The 12,936-nt window shown below is 33.6% G+C and overlaps 1 protein-coding gene across 1 annotated transcript in view; it reads left to right on the plus strand.

Moving 5' to 3' along the window:
- AstA-R1 (allatostatin A receptor 1) overlaps positions 1-12,936 on the plus strand; it is a 148,833-nt gene that overhangs the window by 110,865 nt on the left and 25,032 nt on the right. The window lies entirely within an intron of this gene.

The following is a 12,936-nucleotide window of genomic DNA, read 5'->3' on the forward strand; positions in this document are numbered from 1 at the left end:
GATTTTTGGGACTATTTTCGTATTTTTGGGACATCTTCGAGATTTTCCGGGTTCTCGGAATTTTTGGTACTATTTTCGTATTTTTGGGACATCTTCGAGATTTTCCGGGTTCTCGGGAATATATCGGGACTTTTGGGACTAATTCGGGTTTTTCGAGGCTACTTCGAGATTTTCGGGGTTCTCGCGAATATATCGGGACTTTTGGGACTAATTCGGGTTTTTCGAGGCTACTTCGAGATTTTCGGGGTTCTCGGGAATATATCGGGATCTTCGGGATCCCAAAAACCAAGCAAATCACAAATAAAACTTATCTTTTATTTGGTTGACGAATCAAATCACAAATAAAATTTATTTCTTATTTGGTTGACAAATCAAATCACAAATAGTATTTATTTAGGATTTGATGCAAATTTCAATTCAGAAATAAATTTGATTTATGGATTTGTGATTTGTCTAAATCAAAAACACGCAACCCTGCATAATACATATTAAAAAAATACATAAAAGTGATACAGTTGCGTTCTGATGTGATTTTGTAGAAACATGGGCCCTATTTGGAAGTTTTTTAACAGAAAAAAATCAACTACGTTTTGCTATGTGTGCCGGAAAGGGCTTTCCCTGGGAAGTGAAGCGTCAAAAAGAAAACAAACAAGCTTGAAAAGGCATTTGCAATTGCATCCCCCCAAGAATTTTTAGAGGTGTGGAAAATGTATGTTTGTAAGTTGTACCTTTTATTTAAAAAATAATAAAAACTAGTTAACCCGCATGGCGTTAATACGATGTTCTGACCGACAACGAAAACACTTTGAAACCGAGTTTTGGGGATTGTGGGCTGGAGGCTGTTCACACCGGTTGTTAGTGTTTTCGTTGACATTTCTTACATCTTTTGATTGCAGTTTTGCTACACAAAAACAAAACCAAAACACTTTTCCTTCATTTTCTTTTCATTCACAACCATTAACTTTCATTCTTATTTTGCTTTGGCCAGGGAATTAACAATAAATCCGAAATGGCGTATTAAAGATGATAAAATATGACTTCCACTGCGATAAATAATCGAAAAAACCTAGCAAAGACTCCGATTGGAATGAGTGGAGCGTGAGTTTTCGGGTAGTTTTAGGTCGAAAACCAGTTTTAGCATCGAAAATATGTTTTCGATTTCGATCAGAACATGGTATAAGACGCCCAAAATTTAATTTCAAAAATTTAAATAATATTCCAAATGATAGTCAGAGTTATATGAGATCCGAGTGTCGTATTTCATCTAAATTAAAATTGAACTAACACACCATGCAGCCGTTCTGAGTCTCGCATAGTGCAGGTTTTTAATTTCATCAAATTTGGAAACACCCCATACCGGTGAAAACAGTTCTTGACTAAAAAAAAAAATAAAACTTTATCAAACATCTACAGGCTATGCACTTTGATTGGACCTGTCATTTTTGAAATTCCTTTTCCCAAACTAAAATCTTTTTAAATCTCTTTCGTCTGACATTGTGATACACATTTCAATAAACCGGTGAACTAATTTAAATTAAATTGTTCGAACACATGGCAACCCTCCTAAATAAAGGTTAGAAATAAAGTCTTTTGAAACCCGTTTCGATAGATACCCTTTTTTTTAATAATTCATCCAACTTACTGAATATTTTGAATGTAACCTTTTAAACACGTGGCAACCCTCTTCATACACTCTAAAAATTCAAACTGAAGATTTCTTAACATTATTTTGTTTGACTATGGTATTTTTATAGCAGGGCCGGCGAACACGTGCCATTATTTCCGAAGAATTATTCGATGTAGCCTTGACGTGCCAAAAAGAAGTCATGACTTATCACCGTTCTTGGAGAAAAAGGTTGATACTTAAAGCGTCTCTTAAATATCTCTGTGTACCTTGTGGGCAAACGCCAGCTTCTGCAGACATATAGATAAGATGACTGGAGTTAAATTCCTAGTTTGCAAAGTTTTAGTATTAGCAACTTTAAGCAAGTTCATTTGTTATTGTGGCTTATTAGCATTTTATTTTAATACTGTTATTGAGCTCAGTTCATCAAGTGAAGTCACATCAGGATACATAATAAGTTTGTGTGCTTCCGATAACTCTTTGAATTGAGATACGGTTGTCAGACGTACTGATTTTATCAGTACAGTACTGGTTTTTCAACTTTCGTACTATTTTATTCATTCCTTCAATCAGTACGCTAATGTCCTGATTTCTTTAAATGTGTACTGATTTGTCTGAATTTTGAATTCTGAGCAATCAAATTTGTAATAGGGTTCTTCCCACCGAGCTTGGTACGCGGTAACTCGGTGATCGGTAATATTTTCCCATGTATTTTGGTTGTATAATATTATTTTACACAAACAAAATACTTTACGATTTGCTTAAGATTTTACATTACGTTGGAACTTTCTTAAAATTAACTGTAAAAAGTAAGAAGAAAATAATTTAATTATAGTTGACATGTTTTAGGTAATGATTGATATGCGCAAGAAATTAATAAAAAAGAGCAATAGTTTTATGGGCATATTGCGGGTCATTACCTACCAGTTGGCTGGTCCAATTTTCATGAAATTTTGTATATAAATAGCTTTCAGTAACCACCATATTTTGGGCTAAAAAAATTTAATTTTTTCGGGTAGGTGGACCAGGGACCGATCTATTCGAAAAAATCTTATTATAGTCCGATAGCATATATTAGCATATCTGATCCATGTTTTCCGAGAAGTGGACCAGGGACCGATCTATTCGAAGAAATCGTATTTATGGTCCGATTGGCTTAAAATTCGGTATTTAGGTAGCTTTTTGCCTGGATAAGCTCATAAATTCCTGTTTTCCAGTTTTCATCCAATTTCGAATATATATATCAAGGGGCGAATTTGTCACTAAGCAAGATTTTTTTGCGCCAATCAGAAACAACGGATACTGTCAAAATATAATTATAATATACAAAATGTCTCAACTAATATATATTTTGAAATCCGTTTTTTAGTTTTCGCAAGGCTCGAGAGCGGCTGAACCGATTTTTTGAAACTGCCTCCTGCCGCACGTGTCCCAAGGATGGATTTAGGCTAAAAAAAAATCTATATGTAAAGGGGGCGTGGCACCTCCCATACAAACCGAATTTCTCATGCTACATATCTCTCAAAGTGTGAATGGTAGAGTTCTGGAACTTGGTATGGAGATATACGAAATCAATCGCACACTCATGAAGAAAAAGGGCAGCTGTTGGAAAGGGGGGCGTGGCACCTCCCATATAAATCGAATTTTTATACTGCATTGCTCTGAAAGTATTCGTGGTACAGTACTGGAACTTCGTATGGAGATATGTAAGAAGTTGAAATCAAGCCCAAACTCATGGAGAAACTTTGGGCTATTTGAAAAGGGGGTGTGAGGCCTACAAACGTACCGACCTCTAGCTATCTTTGAATGTATTTTTTAATTCTTCTGTAGATTTGTTTGTGAGTGAAATCCTCCTAAATGGTTGTACGGATTTTAGCGAAACTTTTTGTTTGAGTGGATTTCTGGTTGGTTTAGTTTCACAATTTAATCCGACAGTTGGCGCTGTAGTTGAGCTATTACTAAAAATCTTATTTATGATCCAATTTGGCTAATGTTTTAAATATGTATATACTATTGCAAAAAAGTACTGCCAAGTGGTGCTGAGGTCGAGTTATTACTAGAAATAGCCAAGTAAGAAAGGGGCCGTGAACGTCAGATTAAATCGACCTGTTGCACCATTGAGTATAGCGAACGCTCCTGCGTTGCGATTGGCCCAATTGATGTGATTTTCCAATATTATTATGTGTTCAAACTTTTAAGGTATTTCGTCTGAAATAAGTAGATGTATATTGCATTTCTGTAGAACAATGATCCGCACCTATTTTGAAATTGCCAAAAACTATACTGTAAAGCTTCTAGGACATTCACTACAGAACCCGGTCATTGTTGCCGCCAGGAGGTGAAGGGGAAAACATTTATTTCGCTTTGCGAATAACCGTGCCGCACAACTGGAGAATGTCAAGAGCTTCTTCACGGATATAACACTTTCTTTAGGTTATTTAAAGCGGCAAATGACCACCAAACCATAATCCTAGCAGACGAATGTGCCAATGAAAATCGTAAACGTGAATTCTTGGTGAAAATGTTGTACCAAAAAGTTTCAACAAAATATATAATAATTTTGGGCGGGACAAAGTTCGCCGGGTCTGCTAGTTTAATTATAAAGAGGGCTGACGTTTTTTGTCGAGTGTTGTTAGTTATCTCGAAAATAAATTTGAAATTTGAATAATTGAATGGCTTTGCCTGCAACTTCCAATTCGTTTTTCTCCATTTACAGGCTCAATTTAGATACGCTTTTTGGCAAATTCTTAGTCTTTCAAAGTTTTTGCGCAGCTGAAAAAAGTAATCTAAGCCATGAGGAAATACGGATGTAGTCCTTAAATAGAGGTATCTTTCCACAGTTTGAATAACTATGTAATTTTACTTTTTCTATACCACGTTCAAACGAAGCAGCTGAGAGGAACTTACTTAAGTATAAAGTTTGCTTCCTGGCGAGGAAACCGACCTATAATTAAAATTTTAGAAAGTAAAATTCAAATTAAAAGTAATATTAAAATATAATGTTTTGAGTTATTTGACTATTTAAACACTGAAAGTGGAAATGATCTCATTATTGATATTAAAAAATAGCATATGTATAAAATAATTTATGCAATGATATTATAGAGGTATTTCGTACACATGCTAATGTTATATTTGTCACCGAGAAGTTNGCACAACTGGAGAATGTCAAGAGCTTCTTCACGGATATAACACTTTCTTTAGGTTATTTAAAGCGGCAAATGACCACCAAACCATAATCCTAGCAGACGAATGTGCCAATGAAAATCGTAAACGTGAATTCTTGGTGAAAATGTTGTACCAAAAAGTTTCAACAAAATATATAATAATTTTGGGCGGGACAAAGTTCGCCGGGTCTGCTAGTTTAATTATAAAGAGGGCTGACGTTTTTTGTCGAGTGTTGTTAGTTATCTCGAAAATAAATTTGAAATTTGAATAATTGAATGGCTTTGCCTGCAACTTCCAATTCGTTTTTCTCCATTTACAGGCTCAATTTAGATACGCTTTTTGGCAAATTCTTAGTCTTTCAAAGTTTTTGCGCAGCTGAAAAAAGTAATCTAAGCCATGAGGAAATACGGATGTAGTCCTTAAATAGAGGTATCTTTCCACAGTTTGAATAACTATGTAATTTTACTTTTTCTATACCACGTTCAAACGAAGCAGCTGAGAGGAACTTACTTAAGTATAAAGTTTGCTTCCTGGCGAGGAAACCGACCTATAATTAAAATTTTAAAAAGTCAAATTCAAATTAAAAGTAATATTAAAATATAATGTTTTGAGTTATTTGACTATTTAAACACTGAAAGTGGAAATGATCTCATTATTGATATTAAAAAATAGCATATGTATAAAATAATTTATGCAATGATTTTATAGAGGTATTTCGTACACATGCTAATGTTATATTTGTCACCGAGAAGTCGTCTGTTGAATTTATGGAGTTTATTAAATTCGTTGATATTCTGAAAATGAGGAGTATTGGATAAAACTCTGTGAATTCAACAGACGACGAAACAGGAATTGGACCCCCTTCAAAGGTACATATTTTCAAGCTTAATCCTTGTTAACTCTCCTTCGTCGGACATTGCGATACATACTTTAATTAACTGATGAATTAAATGACTTTTCAAACATGTGGCAACCCCACTTAATATGGTTCAGAAATAAAAAAATTTCAAACCACCTACGATTGATACCCATATTTTAATAATTCATTTAACTTATTAATTAATTTGAATTTAACTTTTTTTAAACAGGAGGTAACCTTCTTCCAATACCTCAAAAATATTATTTGCGTTCAAACTAAAGATTTCTTATTACTCCTTCGTTTGACATCCATATTTTAGTATTTCATACAACTTATGTATAAGTAAACTAAATTCGACATTTCAAGCAGATGACAACCCTGTTCAAAATACTACTACTTTCTGAAACCCCTTTCGTTTGGCACTTATATGGCTCATATGTTCGGCTTCGGCTTCGGTGTTCGGCCGAATATTTAATAATAACTAATATTCCAGCTTCGGTCGGGCACTAATAAATACATATCGTCGTTTAAAGTACAAAACCGCTTATCAACAAAATACAAACCCGCGTATCAAGATAATGCGAAACCGCGTATGTGAGATTGCATAAATTATTTTATAGAGAGTAAAAACACTCATATTTCAAAATGGTTCTCTCTTTTATAAAGCAATCCCATTTCTTGCTAGTATATTTCAGGACGAATGATAAGGATTGAGCCAAGAGCTTGTGTGAGCAATTTCAATTTTTGGCAGCAAATGTCAGTTACGCGGTTTTGCGGAATGACGATACGCGGTTTTGTACTTTAAACGACGATATAAGCATCTACATTGATTTGGATGCTACATATTTGCTTATTTTTAATATTATTTGCAGCATAAGCCTCTGATGCTAGCGCCGCATGACAATTTAGTTTAAATATATATTTGTTTTTAACATTGTGCGAGCTTATAAAAAAAACATTAATATTATTTAATTGCTTGGTTTTAGATAATTTAGCGTGGATTGCCAGTTCAATTGCACATACTCAAATTAATTAGATGCGCATCACAGAACGTTGGGCATGTAAATTGTGTTTTGCGGATTAAATGAAATTCACATTTTTAAACAAAATCAATCAGTTCACATAAAACTTACCTAAAGCGCTTACAACATGATCTCGACTTTTTGGAGCTACATACATACATAAGTATGCATGTAGGTGAATCGCAAACTATCCCACCATTTGTGTACTTATTTATACCTAGCGAGTTAATTTTAACCCATTTTTGAGATGGTTAAGTGTTTGATTTAAATATAGAGTAATGATTCAGCTATACTTTAAAATAGATGAGTTAACGGCCATAGGTATGTTAAATTAAAATACATCTTTGATTTCTTTGGAACGTTGAGATTTAGTTTTATTGATGACATGCATATTTTAGAATGTTAAGCAATTTTCATGAAAAGCCAAAAATTTATTAATTTACATTGCATTTTTACTTAAAAAAAACAACAGTATTAGTAATAATTTAATCCCGAAGTTAATGCTAGTAACGTTAAGAAACATTATAAAAGTAATCGAAAAATTTACGTGATGGATTTTTTTTTTTTTTGGTAACGTAGTACCTAATACCTTTAACCGATTTTCACCAAAAGAGCCTGTATCCGAGAGAAACTTTAGTATGGAACCTAAATCTAGGGATTTCACTTCGCCTTTGGTCATCAGATGTTCACCCAGGTGCCTTTTGCGTTTATGTATCAGTGCAAGACATTCTTCTAAACTGACTACCTAGATCAGAAAAACTTATGTAATTTTAAAGTTGGCGCTAGTGAAACGCAATATGCATTTTAAAGCAATGTAATGTTACGTTTTATAAAAACCTTACGCCATTTTGGTAACAAATTTTGACAGTTCTTGTAACTTATTTAGTTTTTTCATTTTAGTAATGTTATTTTTATTTTTATAAACAATCAAGGTCATTGAAATAAAAATTTTGACTTGTCACTTTGGGTACCTTTTATACTTCTTTTACAGGTTTATTCTGGGCTGGTAACACAAACTTTGTAACCGGTTAATAAAGTTCCTGTCAATCTTTGAACCCTTTTCGCACTCTGTGCATTCTTGTAACCAGTAAATTCGGTTACCATCTCATAAACTGGTAACAAAATATTGCTCCATAAAATATGCAATGCCAGAATTTCCACTAATCCTCATAACAGAATTGCTGAAACCAAGCCATCCAAAAATCATGGCAAATAGTAATTGTAATATTGGAGCATTTATTAGATGTTAAGAAAAATAGGTGCTGCTCTTTGGAAATGAACTGTAACAATTTGAAATCTGTTACTCGTACCTTACCGGGGTCACACAGTGCGTATCGTGAACGGCCTACTTCGGTATGTTAGCTGCGAATAACCAATAAGAAGCCCCAGACCAAGAGCGGCAGAAGACGAGGGCTTGATTTAAGAGATCAGACATGATTGACGTATCTCCTGTGTCCGGGCGAACAGATGTCGTCTCCCAAAAAGCGACAAGTCAGATCCGGTGCATGGCTTCTGGCGCCCCTGGCCAGTGCATAAAGCATTTCCCCCTCCTAAGAACAAAAAAAACCAACCCGGAAATACTTTAAGTTCTTTTTTTCCATTTTGCAATTTAAGCAATTACGTAACTGTTCGAATTACTTTATATACATGTTAATTACATATTAAAGAGTAAAATAAGACCTTTTAGAAAAACATCGATATATCGATGGTCTCCGATATTTCAAAATTTGTTAGGTTGTAGTTACATTAAAAAAAATTTAATACCTTTCAATTCCAACTCTCTGTAATTCAATTAGAGAAATACATACATATGGATGTATGTATTTCCCTGTATTTATTTACTATTCCTTTACCCTGCATGCTGTTATAAGTTTGTTGAGCCTAAGGTTCCAGGGCCCAATTTAAATTTCAACTGGAACCCGGTCCTTTTTTAATGATAATAAGCATTTTTAATATCTAAAGATAAGAGTAAACTCGGAATTTCTGAATGTCAAAAAGATTTAGGGGCGTAATGGGTAAGCTGAGTTCAAGTCTGAGTCACACACAACTGGCATCGATGTATCGTCAATTTAGCGATTTTAGGAAATTGTATACATCGATGGAAGACATCGAATTTTGAACCGATATTATCGATGTTTCAAAAATATCGATGCATCGCGATGCATCTTTAGTCGCTCGTATAGACAAAAACTGAGGAAGCGGAAGGCCTCAATTGTCATAGAAGAGAAACAACTGTTGTGCTTTATCAGACTTGAGCAAAATACTAGCTTTGGCAGTTACAGGACCTATCGAGAAGAGGAAGATTTAATGCTTGTAACATCTACCTTCTCAATACAATTGTAATCCGCAAAGGTTTATTTTCTTTATAAAATATCATACTTGACTGGCAAAAAAGAAAACGGAAGTAAAATTTTCACTGAAGAATAACTTTTCGTAAATTGTTGTAAAAAAAAATTCATAAATACCACCTGATTTCTTTAAGTCTCGTTTACTTCTGCAGAACCGGGCACACTGACAGTTCCTACACTATACCACTGAGGCCGTTCGAGTCCTACTAGATAAAAGTATTTTCCTACAGATGAGTCCTTGCACACATATTGCTACATTTGTAATTATGTTGTCCCTTGCTAGTACACTTGCTTTTTATAATTACTAACTCTTCGAACGTTCTCAATCTGCAGTTTCATTCATTTTCTTACATTCGGCATAAACACGTTCACTAGGGTGGGTCAAAAAAAAATCAAGTTTTTTTTTCGGATCCGACACGAAAACTAGTTCCTAGGTGCCTCTAGAAAGTACTTACCAAATCTGAGCTTTTAATATAAACGGGAAGATTATGCTCATCACAGTTTTCCATTTTCAATTTAGTCTCAAATTAAAATTGTCATATCTTATCACCAATAGATCGTTAAACCAGTCGCATCGTCAATATTTATAGGAAATTGAACGCTCTACAAAAATGGTCTCATATACTCTTTTCATTAATCTAACCATTTAAAAGATATTCAAGGTCAAATATTGAAATATTTTAAGGAAAATAACTTTTTTTGTTTTGAATTTTGTAACTTACTAAAAAATAATTATTATCAAATGAGTTTGAATTATTTATCTGGGGAATTAAATGCTCTACAAAAAAGGTCTCATGTTATTACTCGATTACTCTAACCGTTTAGAAGATATTCGCAGTAGAACTCCAATGCCTACAGATTTTAATAGTTTTTTAATAAATATTTCCAATTTATCCATTTAATTTATGAATTTTGAGATAATTTATGATCTATTTCAGAAAAAGAAGGTTTTTATTTAAGAAATATAATCAAACATATCAGCAGAAAAAAAATTATATTTCGCCATATGAAATTTTATAATTCAATACATAGTATTGATACAAAAATATATTTTTTCTTTTAGTTTAAGTTATAAAAATTGACTTGATTGAAAATTTAATTGATAAAATTTGATAAACTCTAATTCTCATGAATATTGTCAAAATTAATAAATTGAATGGATAAATTGAAAATATTTATTGAAAAACTATTAAAATCAGGCATTGGGATTCTACTGCGAATATCTTATAAATGGTTAGAGTAATCGATTAACTCCATTAGGTCTTTTTTGTAGAGCGTTTAATTTCCTATAGAAATAATTAAAATTCATTTGACAATAATTATTTTTTAGTAAGTTACAAAATTCAAAACAAAAAGTTATTTTCCTTAAAATACTTCAATTTTTGACCTTGAATATCTTTTAAATGGTTAGATTAATGATAAGAGTATATGAAATCATTTTTGTAGAGCGCCAAATTTCCTATAAATATTGACGATATAACTGGTTGAACGATCTATGGGTGATAAAATATGACCATTTTTATATGAGACTAAATTTAAAATGGAAAACTATGATGAGCATAATCTTCCCGTTTAATATTAAAAGCCCTGATTTGGTAAGTACTCTCTAGAGGCACCTAGGAACTAGTTTTCTTGTGTCGGATCCGAAAAAAACTACTTGAATTTTTTTGACCCATCCTAGCGTACATATGTATGAGGGATGTAGGCAATGTCGAATTTTGATGCGGATGCCAATGCCGATGTGAAGTATTTTTAAGAAACAATTATGCAAGTAAATTAAGTTATTTAAGTAAATAAAAAAATGGTAAATTAGTAATTTTTAATTGTGTTTATTTTATTTAGTGCTTGAATTTAAAAATTGGAACATTATATTTAATAAAATGTCGGATGTATCCTCCTGATTTTCATCTTCACTTCAAAAAATCTAGCATAATGGCGAGATCATTGTTTAAACAGCGCTTACAAGCCAAACAAGATGTGTCAGGTTTTTCTAAAGTTCTTTAAAAAGAATTCTTCATTCTCATTCCATTGGCTGTTTCAGAGTTTTGGGGACCTATAGCGTCATAAGCATTTTTTTATTTTAGTTTTGTAATTCATTTTTTGTACTTTGTTTTGCGACTGGTTTGAAAAAAATTGTGCTTGTGGCGAGCTAAATAGGTGGATATGGAAAATAAATTATTATATTCCAGGAATGAAAATTCTGAACAAAATTCTGTTTTCAAAGTTGTGGCTGCCAGCCGAATCGGATCACCCCGTTTTTTATAAGCATTTGAGTTATTGGAATCACGGATGATGAGGGTCTCAGATAGTTCCGTAATTCTTACCTAAATAAATATCCCAAAAAGCTCCATATGAAATGATTGAAACGAATATATCGTTACATTAATTTACAAAGGCACTAACCAACACTTTTTTCGAAACTGTCGATATAAAGAAATATGAGTACTTTAATTAGTTCACCCTGCGTCCGCTGCATGATTGCGGATTTAGCAAGCCGGGAAGTCCCGCTGCTAGGAAACATTTTTATACCCGAGCGCACTTGTGCACAAGGGTATATTAACTTTGTTCACATAACGAATCGAGATAGATATAGACAAATGTATACATAAATGATCAGAATGAAAAGAGAAATCGATTAAGCCATGTCTGTCTGTCCGTCCGTCCGTGTACACGATAACTCGAGCAAAAATTGAGATATCTCAACGAAAGTTTGTATGTAGGTTTCCATTTATCCAAGGTAGGTTGCTATTGAAAATGGANTATGGTAAAATTTTGGAAAATGGGCGTGGCACCGCCCACTTATGATCACATATATGTATCTCGGTAACCGTTCTACCAATTTGTACCAAACTCGGTATGGTTATTGTGCTTGCCACATAAAAGCAAAACGTTGAAAATTATTGAAAGCGGACTAAAATTGAGGCCGCTTTTCATATAACGGTAAATTTCAGAACTGCTTGAAACTTCAAAATTTCGAAATCTAAGGACTCTAATTTACTAATTTGACACGCCCCGGCTTACCATGTAGCGGTAGCTTTCGGTAAGGTGAAAAACATACTTAATACGTGCGCCGGGTATTTAATGTTCGGCTCCGCCCGAACTTAGACTTTCTTACTTGTTTTTATATATATTTTCCTCAAATGTTTCTCAAACCATTCTAAAGCTGGGAAACAATGTTTGAGAAAATTTTGAGAAATTCCTTAGTTTCAAATAATAAACAATGCTGAAAATTCAATCAAGAAATAAGATTTTCTCAAACGTTAGGAACATTTTTCTCCAGTGTTCGTTGGGGTATAGTATAATATACATAGAACTGCGCGCATACATCCATACATACAAAATGTAATTTCACCTTCAATTAGATTGATTTGCAATGTGTAATACGTTTCAATACCCTGCTTGCTGTTTTCATTTTTCTTTCCGGACAAAGGCTTCCCAGCTGCTAATATTTGCCATCAGAGTTTTCCAATTTGCTCGATTCTACATGCCTTTACGAGCATATTGATTGCATTTCAACTTTTTGCATTGTTTTTGTCTTGCATTTCGTTGCACTATTGCCTGACTATGAACAATTAGTTAGCTTGATAATGCACACAGGAATAAGTGCGAAAGGAGGTTGTACCATGTACTTCGCCTTCCGAATTCACTAATTTGTGTGAATGGACAACCCATAAGCTCGACAGTAGAGGTTAACAAACAAATGTGTGTTCATAAATTTCAAATATGCACATAGGTACATACATATGAATGAATAAGTTCCAGGCTCTTGACGCTCTGCAGGAAACAATTGGTAAGCTCGTGGAAGGATTAGTTCTATATTCATTATTTCGATGCGAATTGTGGCAGAATCAACGAACAAGGCACTCAATATTTCTTCTTCTTCTTATTTGGCGCTGTAACCGCCTAAGCGATTTT

The sequence above is a fragment of the Rhagoletis zephyria genome, unplaced genomic scaffold, assembly GCF_001687245.7.
Source record: "Rhagoletis zephyria isolate East Lansing unplaced genomic scaffold, Rhagoletis_zephyria_1.1 Rzeph_scaffold_00746, whole genome shotgun sequence".
NCBI classification, from domain to species: Eukaryota; Metazoa; Arthropoda; class Insecta; order Diptera; family Tephritidae; genus Rhagoletis; species Rhagoletis zephyria.